Raw genomic sequence first — 11,328 nt, 5'->3', positions numbered from 1 at the left:
CTTTTTCTTCCCCCCGCGCCTGGGGGAGAATGGCGTCCTTGAGTCCCACGGGGACTTCCTCCAGCCGTGCCGGGATAGGTAGGGCGCCAGTGGCCCTGGGTCTCCGTCTCCCTGCCTGAATGGCTGGTTCTCGTCCTCAGCGGGGGAGAGCCCTTCTGTCGTGACACCTGCCCCAAAGCTGCTGCCTAAGCCGCTTCGCTGCCCAGGGCGGGGGTGGTTGTCGTCGTGGTTAGAACGGGCGGCAGCGAGCCGCTCATCATCCTTCTGTTGCTCCGCAGGCCTTCCCCCTCGGAGTGGGGTTGTTCGCACCCGCGGAGGGTAACCGGAGTTCCGTTTGTAATGGCATCTCGAATGCCGGTGTGTTTGTTCATTGCGGCTGTCGAGGCCTGAACATGTATGTAATTTCGGCACGGAGCCGTGTTTTTTCCTCATTTTCGAGCGCTAAGTCTCGCCTGTTGACTATCTGAACCGCTTTACCGAGCATGAGTCGCCCTGTGTCAAGGTGACGAGTGAGGTATCCGTGTCCCGGAGGCGTAGGAATCCCTCGGCTCGATCGGCCTTGCTGTCTGGGGCTCCTCTAGCTTAGTTAAAGAGACCCCTCGGCCGCCCTTCGATGAGCCGAGGCCAGGGGTAGCGATATCAGTATGAACGGAGGCGGAGTTGGCTCGAGAATGGGAACCTGGTTGGCCGGAGCCTAGCCGTGTTGTCCGTCAGCGGAGCCGACGCCAAAGTCGATCAGCCGAGGCCTCGGGTCGGGCTGGCGCCCTTGGAAGCCGGTTGGCGGAGGCCCCAGAGGTAACCGGCCGAGCCGCCTGCTCGGGCCGGATTCCCGGAGGAGTCCCTGGACCGCGTCGCCGTCTGAGGCTGGGTCGGATTTTGCTGAAGACGTCGTCGATGCCGAGGGTGCTACGGCTCCCTTCAGCGTGAAGACCCGAGCCTGCAGGATCAGATCGTCTTGTAGCGTGTGCCTTCTGCGGGCGCCGAGGCCAGAAAAACACACCCTCGTCGCGCTTGCGAAGCTGCGTCTTTTTTCCTCTTGTTTCGAGCATCTGGACTCTGTCGGTAACAGGGAGGTTTGTGTGAGCGAGAGTTGCTTCTCGCGGAAGGGACGAGTGAGGTATCCGTATCCCAGAGGCGTGGGAATCCCTCAGCTCGGTCGGCCTTGCCGCTTACGCGTACTTTCACCCGTCCATGAGGCCCTGTCCCCGACTTAGTCGAGAAAGCTTGAAGGACTGCTTTGGCAGGAGAGCTTCCAAACGTGAAGACTTGTTCGGTCCACGGAGTCGCTTTATCCGAGCGCGAGTTACTTATCGCAGAAGGTGATGAGTGAGGTATCCGTATCCCGGAGGCGTAGGAGTCCCTCGGCTCGGTCAGCCTTGGCAGCTTACGTGTACTCCGTCGTTTCCAGGATCCGCTTTCCGAAGTAGTCAAGAAGCACGAAAGTAATCCTGCTAAAAAGAGATCCTTTTTCGAGGAAAAATTCGACGCAGAGGGGGTCTCCCCCCTTTTAGCCCCCGAGGGAGGGTCGGGCTTTACCGAGGCTAGGTCGACCCTTCCTTGACGACTAAACTTTGCGTAGGTGCGAGGTATATGAAAAACTTGGAAACATCTTAAGGGTAGAAGCGACGTAGCTGTTTGATGTTCCAAGCGTTGCCGTAGATCTCGCCTTGATTGTTGGCCAGCTTGTATGTTCCGGGCTTCAGAACTTTGGCGATGACGAATGGCCCTTCCCAGGGGGGCGTGAGCTTGTGCCTCCCTCGGGCGTCTTGCCGCAGCCGAAGCACCAGATCGCCCACCTGGAGGTCTCGGGACCGGACCCCTCGGGCGTGGTAGCGTCGCAGGGACTGCTGGTACCGCGCCGAGTGTAGTAAGGCCCTGTCCCGAGCCTCCTCCAGCAGGTCCAGCGATTCTTCTCGGCTAGCTTGGTTGCTTTGATCGGTGTAGGACCTCGTCCTCGGGGAGCCGTATTCCAGGTCAGTGGGCAAGATAGCTTCAGCCCCGTAGACCAGGAAAGACGGCGTGAAACCCGTGGCACGACTCGGCGTCGTCCTTAGGCTCCAGACCACCGAGGGGAGTTCCTTCATCCACCGCTTGCCGAACTTGTTGAGGTCGTTGTAGATCCGAGGCTTGAGCCCTTGTAGAATCATGCCGTTGGCACGCTCTACTTGCCCATTTGACATGGGATGAGCCACGGCGGCCCAGTCCACCTGGATGTGGTGATCCTCGCAAAAATCCAAGAATTTTTTGCCGGTGAACTGGGTGCCGTTGTCGGTGATGATGGAGTTCGGGACCCCGAAGCGATGGATGATGTTGGTGAAGAACGCCACCGCCTGCTCGGACCTGATGCTGTTCAGAGGTCGGACCTCGATCCACTTGGAGAATTTGTCGATGGCGACCAGCAGGTGCGTGTAGCCCCCGGGCGCCTTCTGCAAGGGACCGACGAGGTCCAGACCCCATACAGCGAAGGGCCAGGTGATGGGTATCGTCTGTAGAGCCTGAGCGGACAGGTGGGTCTGCTTTGCATAGAATTGGCACCCTTCGCAGGTGCGGACAATTCTAGTGGCGTCAACCACCGCTGTTGGCCAGTAGAAGCCTTGCCGGAAAGCATTCCCGACAAGGGCTCGGGGCGCTGCGTGATGGCCGCAAGCCCCCGAGTGTATTTCTTGCAGCAGTTCCCGACCTTCGGCGATGGAGATGCATCGCTGGAGGATGCCCGAGGGGCTGCGATGGTAGAGCTCCTCTTCATCGCCCAGCAGGACGAACAACTTGGCGCGTCGCGCTACCCGCCGAGCCTCGACTTGGTCGAGGGGTAGTTCTCCTCGACGGAGATATTGCAGGTACGGGGCCTGCCAATCTCGATCAGGCGTGGCCCCGCTCTGCTCTTCCTCGACGTCCAGTGTCTCGCCCTCGGGGGCCGAGGGTACCTCGGGCTGAGCCGAGGGTACCTCGGGCTGAGCCGAGGGTGCCTCGGGCCGAGCTGAGGGTGCCTCGGGCTCGGGCGCGTCGTCGATCTTGACAGAGGGTCGATGCAGATCCCGGGAGAAGACGTCCGGGGGGGACCGTCGTTCGCCCCGAGGCTATTTTAGCCAGCTCGTCTGCGGTTTCGTTGTAGCACCGAGCGATGTGGTTGAGCTCGAGCCCGAAGAACTTGTCTTCCAGGCGCCGAACCTCGTCGCAGTAGGCCTCCATCTTCGGGTCGCGGCAGTGGGAGTTCTTCATGACTTGGTCGATGACGAGCTGCGAATCACCGCGGGCGTCGAGGCGTCTGACCCCTAGCTCGATGGCGATCCGCAACCCGTTGACCAGAGCTTCGTACTCGGCCACATTGTTGGATGCCGGGAAATGGAGGCGCAGCACGTAGCGTAGGTGCTTTCCAAGGGGCGAGATGAAGAGCAGGCCCGCGCCGGCTCCTGTCTTCATCAACGACCCGTCGAAAAACATGGTCCAGAGCTCCGGTTGGATCGGAGCCGTCGGCAACTGGGTGTCGACCCATTCGGCCACGAAGTCCGCCAACACCTGGGACTTGATGGCCTTCCGAGGGGCGAACGAGATCGTTTCGCCCATGATTTCCACCGCCCACTTTGCGATCCTGCCCGAGGCCTCTCGGCACTGGATGATCTCCCCCAGGGGGAAGGATGACACCACAGTTACCGGATGAGACTCGAAGTAGTGTCGCAGCTTCCACCTTGTCAGGATCACAGCATACAGCAGCTTTTGAACTTGTGGGTAGTGGATCTTGGTCTCGGACAGCACTTCGCTGACGAAGTAGACCGGCCTCTGAACGGGCAATGCATGCCCTTCCTCTTGCCTCTCGACCACAATCGCGGCGCTAACCACCTGAGTAGTCGCGGCGACGTAGACCAAGAGGGCTTCTCCATCCGCCGGGGGCACCAAGACAGGCGCCTTCGTAAGGAGCGCCTTCAGGTTGCCGAGGGCTTCCTCGGCCTCAGGGGTCCAAGCGAAACACTCGGCCTTCCTTAAGAGGCGGTACAGAGGCAGACCTCTTTCGTCGAGGCGTGAGATGAAGCGGCTCAGGGCCGCGAGGCATCCCATGACCCTCTGTACACCTTTTAAGTCCTTGATGGGTCCCATGCTGGTGATGGCCGCGATCTTCTCCGGGTTGGCTTCAATGCCTCGCTCGGAGACGATGAGCCCCAGGAGCATGCCTCGGGGCACCCCGAAGACACACTTCTCAGGATTGAGCTTGACTCCTTTCGCCTTGAGACATCGGAATGTCACTTTAAGGTCGGAGAGGAGGTCGGAAGCCTTCCTTGTCTTGACTACGATGTCATCGACGTAGGCCTCGACTGTGCGACCGATGTGTTCACCGAACACATGGTTCATGCACCGCTGGTACGTCGCGCCCGCATTCCTCAAACCGAACGGCATGGTGACATAGCAGTACATGCCGAACGGCGTGATGAAAGAAGTCGCGAGCTGGTCGGACTCTTTCATCCGGATCTGGTGATACCCTGAGTAGGCATCGAGGAAGGACAGGGTTTCGCACCCAGCGGTGGAATCCACGATTTGATCGATGCGAGGCAGAGGGTAGGGAACCTTCGGACATGCTTTGTTGAGACTAGTGTAGTCTACACACATCCGCCATTTCCCCCCTTTCTTCCTCACAAGCACAGGGTTGGCAAGCCATTCGGGATGGAATACCTCTTTGATGAACCCTGCTGCCATTAGCTTGTGGATCTCTTCGCCAATCACTCTGCGCTTCTCCTCGTCGAATCGGCGCAGAGGCTGCCTGACGGGTCGGGCTCCGGCCCGAATATCCAGCGAGTGCTCGGCGACATCCCTCGGTATGCCGGGCATGTCCGAGGGACTCCACGCAAAGACGTCGGCGTTTGCGCAGAGAAAGTCGACGAGCACTTCTTCCTATTTGGGGTCGAGCCCGGAACCGATCTGGATCTGCTTGGCGGTGTCGCCACTGGGGTCGAGAGGGACGGCCTTAACCGTCTCCGCTGGCTCGAAGTTGCCGGCATGGCGCTTCACGTCCGGCACCTCCTTGGAGAGGTTCTCCAGGTCGGCGATGAGGGCCTCGGACTCGGCGAGGGCCTCGGCGTACTCCACGCACTCCACGTCGCATTCGAACGCGTGTTTGTACGTGGGGCCGACGGTGATGACCCCGTTGGGGCCCGGCATCTTGAGCTTCAGGTAGGTGTAGTTGGGGATGGCCATGAACTTCGCGTAGCATGGCCTCCCTAGTACGGCGTGGTAGGTTCCTCGGAACCCGACCACCTCGAACGTCAGGGTCTCCCTTCGGAAGTTGGAGGGTGTCCCGAAGCAGACGGGGAGGTCAAGTCGCCCGAGGGGCTGGACGCGCTTCCCAGGGATGATCCCGTGGAAGGGCGTAGCGCCTGCTCGGACGGAGGACAGATCGACACGCAGGAGCTTGAGGGTCTCGACGTAGATGATGTTGAGGCAGCTACCCCCATCCATCAGGACCTTGGCGAGCCTGACATTGCCGACAACGGGGTCGACGACGAGCGGGTATTTCCCCGGGCTCGGCACATGGTCGGGGTGGTCGGCCTGGTCGAAGGTGATGGGCTTGTTGGACCAGTCTAGATAGACTGGCGCCGCCACCTTCACCGAGCAGACCTCCCGGCGCTCTTTCTTGCGATGCCGAGCCGAGGCATTTGCCGCATGCCCTCCATAGATCATGAAGCAGTCGCGGACCTCGGGGAACTCTCCTGCTTGGTGATCTTCGTTCTTGTCGTCGTCGCAGGCCCTGCCACCCTCGACGGGTGGCCCGGCCCTGTGGAAGTGACGCCGAAGCATAACGCACTCCTCGAGGGTGTGCTTGATGGGCCCCTGATGGTAGGGGCACGGCTCCTTGAGCATCTTGTCGAAGAGGTTTGCACCTCCGGGGGGCTTCCGAGGGTTCTTGTACTCGGCGGCGGCGACAAGGTCCGCGTCAGCGGCGTCGCGTTTCGATTGTGACTTCTTCTTGCCTTTCTTCTTGGCGCCGCGCGGAGCAGACGCCTCGGGTGCCTCTTCCGATGGGCGGCCCTGGGGCTGCTTGTCCTTTCGGAAGATAGCCTCGACCGCCTCCTGGCCAGAGGCGAACTTGGTGGCGATGTCCATCAGCTCACTCGCCCTGGTGGGGGTCTTGCGACCCAGCTTGCTCACCAGGTCGCGGCAAGTGGTGTCGGCGAGGAACGTGCCGATGACATCCGAGTCGGTGATGTTGGGCAGCTCGGTGCGCTGCTTCGAGAATCGCCGGATGTAGTCCCGGAGCGACTCCCCCGGCTGTTGCCGGCAGCTTCGAAGGTCCCAGGAATTCCCGGGGCGCACGTATGTGCCCTGGAAATTGCCAGCGAAGGCTTGGACCAAGTCGTCCCAGTTGGAGATCTGCCCCGGAGGTAGGTGCTCCAACCAGGCGCGAGCAGTGTCGGAGAGGAACAGGGGGAGGTTACGGATGATGAGGTTGTCGTCGTCCGTCCCACCCAGTTGGCAAGCAAGGCGGTAGTCCGCGAGCCACAGTTCCGGTCTCGTTTCCCCCGAGTACTTCGTGATAGTAGTCGGGGGTCGGAACCGGGTCGGGAATGGCGCCCGTCGGATGGCCCAACTGAAGGCCTGCGGACCGGGTGGTTCGGGCGAGGGACTTCGATCCTCCCCGCTGTCGTAGCGCCCCCCACGCCTGGGGTGGTAGCCTCGGTGCACCCTTTCGTCGAGGTGAGCCCGACGGTCGCGTCGGTGGTGCTCGTTGCCGAGGTGGCCCGGGGCCGCAGGCGCGGTGTTGCGCGTGCGCCCGGTGTAGACCGAGGCTTCCCGCATGAATCGGGAAGTCGCGGCATGAGGTTCCGAGGGATATCCCTGCCTTTGGGAGGCAGTGCTCTCGGCCCGTCGGGCCGCAGCGCCTTCCAGGAGATTCTTGAGCTCTCCCTGGATTCGCCGACCCTCGGTAGTTGATGGCTCCGGCATCGCGCGGAGAAGCATCGCTGCGGCTGCCAGGTTCTGACCAACCCCGCTGGATGCGGGCGGCGGCCTGACCCTGACATCGTTGGCGACGCGATGCTGGAGACCTTGGGGCAGGTGACGTATTTCTCCGGCCAGGGGTTGGCCCGCCCATACCTGCCCGCCGTCCCGACGGATCGGCTCAAGCGCTCCTGTTCCCTCGTCGAGCCTGGCCTGCGCCTCGCGGACTTGCTCGAGTTGTGGGTCGTAACCCCCCGCCGGAGCGAGGACCACAGCTAGCTCCCGTGGGATGTCGGCGCGAGGCACCGGCCTAGGAGGATCACCGTCCTCCAGCATGCCGAGATGGTTGCCTTCGGAGGGATCCCCTAGCTCGATGTGGAAACATTCGCGGCTTGGGCCGCAGCTCTCGTCGCCAAGGCTGCGGCTTCCGTCGGAACAGTCGGAGAGGCAGTAGTCACATGCGGTCATGAAGTCCCGCATGGCACTGGGGTTGCCAAGTCCGGAGAAATCCCAACAGATGCTGGGATCGTCATCTTCCTCGGACCCAGAGGGCCCGTAGGTCGAGACGTCCGTCAGCCGGTCCCAAGGCGACCGCATACGAAACCCCAGTGGGGTTGCACTCGCCTCAATGAGAGCGCCCGCCAAAACGAGGTCGTTTGGCGGGTTGAGGCCGAGTTGAAATGACGCAAGATGGGAGTTAGTCGGTACCTTTTGGTCGACGAGGAGCGGCGTAGTCACATCGGGGACTGGTTGCACCGTCATCTCAGGTACGAGGGCGACGTCCTGCAGGCTTTCCGCGAGCGCGCCGGCGTCGTCTTCTTGCTCGGGGTCAGCGCGTCGCGGGGGGACGGCGCTTGCCTTCGTCTTGAACGCGAGGTCGACGTCCGGCGTGCCTTCCGTCGGGGCGCCGGGGGCGTCGATTCGTTCGACGGCCAAAGAAGCGCGGCCTCCCGCTTGGCCTTGATGACCCCGCCTCCTCCTCCGTTGGCGGGGGAGAGAACGGAGCGAGCTCGAACGTTGTTCTTCCACCACGCGGGGAAGGTGTCGTCGATTCCGCCGCCGGCGGGCGGGTTGTCGGCCGCCATTGTCGTTGTCGCGCGGCGGTGGAAGAAGTATCATGTCGTAGCTGCCGTCGAAGGACATGAACTCAAGAGTCCCGAAACGAAGCACCGCCCCGGGCCGGAGAGGTTGCTGGAGACTGCCCATCTGGAGCTTGACGGGGAGCTGTTCGTCAGCACGCAGCAGGCCCCTACCTGGCACGCCAACTGTCGGCGTTTCGAGACAGGGGGGTCCCTAAGCCGACGAGTGAGTGTGCTGCGTGCCCCAGCCAAGATGGGTCGAGCGCGTGGGCGAGCGCGAAGGGGGGAGAGGCGAGGTGGCCGGAGCCGGGCGTGAGAGAGGTGGAAGTCCCGCGGCCTTCGTGTTCGTCCCGCGCCCAGGTCGGGAGCGCTTGCAGTAGGGGGGTTACAAGCGTCTACGCGGGTGAGGGAAGCGAGCGGCCCCAAGAGAGCGCCTGTCCCGTCCTCGGTCCCGCGCGGCCAACCTTCTCTAAGAAGGCCCTGGTCCTCCCTTTTATAGTCGTAAGGAGAGGATCCAGGTGTACAATGGGGGGTGTAGCAGAGTGCTACGTGTCTAGCGGAGAGAGAGCTAGCGCCCTAGGTACATGCCAATGTGGCAGCCGGAGAGGTCTTGGCACCTTGCTGGCGTGATGTCGTGGCTGTCAGAGGTGCGACGGAGCCTGGCGGAGGGACAGCTGTTGGAGCGGTCGAGTCCTTGCTGACGTCGCCCTGCTTCCGTAAGAGAGCCGGGGGCCGCCGTCGTCACAGAGCTTGTGGAGCGCCATCATTGCACATCCGGCGGAGCTGGCCGGATGGGACGCCGGTCTTGTTCTCCGTGACCCGAGTTGATTCGGGGTAGGACGATGATGGCGCCCCCTGTTGACGTGGCGGGTCTGTGCCCTAGGCAGGGTGACGTGGGGGCTCCTCCGAAGCCGAGGTTGAGTCTGTCTTCTGTTGCCGAGGTCGAGTCCGAGCCATGGGGTCGGGCGAGGCGGAGGTCGTTCGGCCGAGGCCAGGGCGGAGTCCGAGCCCTAGGGTCGGGCGAGGCGGAGTCCGAGCCCTGGGGTCGGGCGAGGCGGAGTTTCGTCGTCTACCGGGTCTTAGCCCGAGTCCGAGCCCTGGGGTCGGGCGGAGCGGAGTTCGCCATCTTCCGGGTCTTAGCCCGAGTCCGAGCCCTGGGGTCGGGCGGAGCGGAGTTCGCCGTCTTCCGGGTCTTAGCCCGAGTCCGAGCCCTAGGGTCGGGCGGAGCGGAGTTCGCCGTCTTCCGGGTCTTAGCCCGAGTCCGAGCCCTGGGGTCGGGTGGAGCGGAGTTCGCCGTCTTCCGGGTCTTAGCCCAAGTCCGAGCCCTAGGGTCGGGCGGAGCGGAGTTCGCTGTCTTCCGGGTCTTAGCCCGAGTCCGAGCCCTGGGGTCGGGCGGAGCGGAGTTCGCTATGGCGCCTTTGGCAAGGCCTGACTGCCTGTCAGACTCACTCTGTCGAGTGGAACTGCAGTCGGAGTGGCGCAGGCGGCGCTGTCCTTCTATCAGACTAGTCAGTGGAGCGGTGGAGTGACGGCGGTCACTTCGGCTCTGTCGAGGGGGCGCGTGTCAGGATAAAGGTGTCAGGCCACCTTTGCGTTAAATGCCCCTGCAACTTGGTCAGTCGGTGTGGCGATTTAGTCAGGGTTGCTTCTGAGCGAAGCCAAGGCCTCGGGCGAGCCGGTGATGTGTCCGCCGTAAAAAGGGGGGCCTCGGGCGAGACGGAAGTCTCTCGAGGTCGGCTGCCCTTGGCCGAGGCTAGGCTCGGGTGAAGCGTGATCGAGTCACTCGTGTGGACTGATCCCTGACTTAATCGTACCCATCAGGCCTTTGCAGCTTTATGCTGATGGGGGTTACCAGCTGAGAATTAGGCGTCTTGAGGGTACCCCTAATTATGGTCCCCGACACCAGGCGAGGCCCATTGTGCGCCCTATTGGACGACTTATCACAGGCCTCTCATGCGACCGAAGGAATGTATGGGTGCCTTAGTTGCCCATGGGATATCTATCTCCCATAAGACCCAAGGCTCAAGAAAATTTTCGAGGACAATAGGCTCGAAACTCCAAGAATGAACTCTATTATTTGATTGTCTTTGAGTGCATCTTCTTTTCCCATGCTGTAGGTGCATCCAATGGATGTAGCCCTCGATCTTTGAGTTGAGCAACAATCAACTCGATGGTCTCCGAGATCTTTTCTTCAATGGATCATTTTATTGGTATGATTGTGAGCAAATCGAGTTTTTCGCTAAACGACATCTAGCTGACTGAATTTAGCTTGAGGGAGGTTTGGCCGACTTAAGCTTAGCCGACTGAGACCTATCCGGTCGTGTCGTGTCTGGCCATGGTGTAAGTGAAATCAACATCTTGAGGGTTTTGGTGACTAATGAACAAAACAATTAAATATGTACTAATGAGTTTGCTCCTAGTGTATGTCAGTTTTAAATCATGAAATGATGCACAAGCATAAAATCAATGAGCTAACGCGAAACCAAGATGTGGAAAATAAAGATCTGCAAATGGTTTCTGGCGAAGATTCCCAAACTATTTTATTGTTGTATCTTAGTAATAGGGATCTTCGCATGCTTATTCTTTTGACAAGGTAAGGATGGTATGTTCTATTTTAGTAATAGGGACCTTTTTTGAGAAGTTACGTAGCCACCATTTGTTTTCTTTCTCATTTACTTCAAAAGATGTTTTTCCTGTGCACACCGGTTCAACAGGGTCCTATGCCAATTCAATCGGAATTCATCAAGGTTTTCTCTAGAAATTTTAGGTTCAACCGGAATTTCAATTTCTAGTTGAACCAGGAATTTACAGAGAGTTCCTAATGAAATACCAGTTCAACCGAGATTAGTGTCAGTTCAATCGGGAATTGCACAGCCGCAAAAAAATCAGCTAGATCTGATTTGTGTGGGCTATAAAAACCTTTCCTCCCCACTTTTAAACCCTAAGACTCTCGAACCTACACCCTATGACGGTTGCTCTCCTCCGTTTCAAAGTGTGTCGACTTCGATCTCACGCTTCAAGTCCTCCCCCTTCGATTGGTGGGAAGATTCTTCGGTGTGAGATAAATTATCAATTCCAACGTGCATTTTGATTCAAGTTCTTCAATCTCTCTCTAGTCTGTGCAAATCATTCTTACTTGCGATATATTTGTTTTTGGAACGCGTTGTTCCTTGTGCGCTTGTGATCTTGCTTTGGGAGTCTCCAAATCTGTGGAAGACCCCAAGAACATTTTGTATCACCAGCTCTTAATGGGCAAATTGAGTAAGGGATCGCCTTGACCTGTGTGGTCGGCATTGAAGAAAAGGGTTGAGAAAGACCCGACCCT

Source organism: Zea mays, chromosome 10, assembly GCF_902167145.1.
Source record: "Zea mays cultivar B73 chromosome 10, Zm-B73-REFERENCE-NAM-5.0, whole genome shotgun sequence".
NCBI classification, from domain to species: Eukaryota; Viridiplantae; Streptophyta; class Magnoliopsida; order Poales; family Poaceae; genus Zea; species Zea mays.
The sequence above is the reverse complement of the archived record's forward strand: the minus strand, read 5'-3'. Positions refer to the sequence as shown.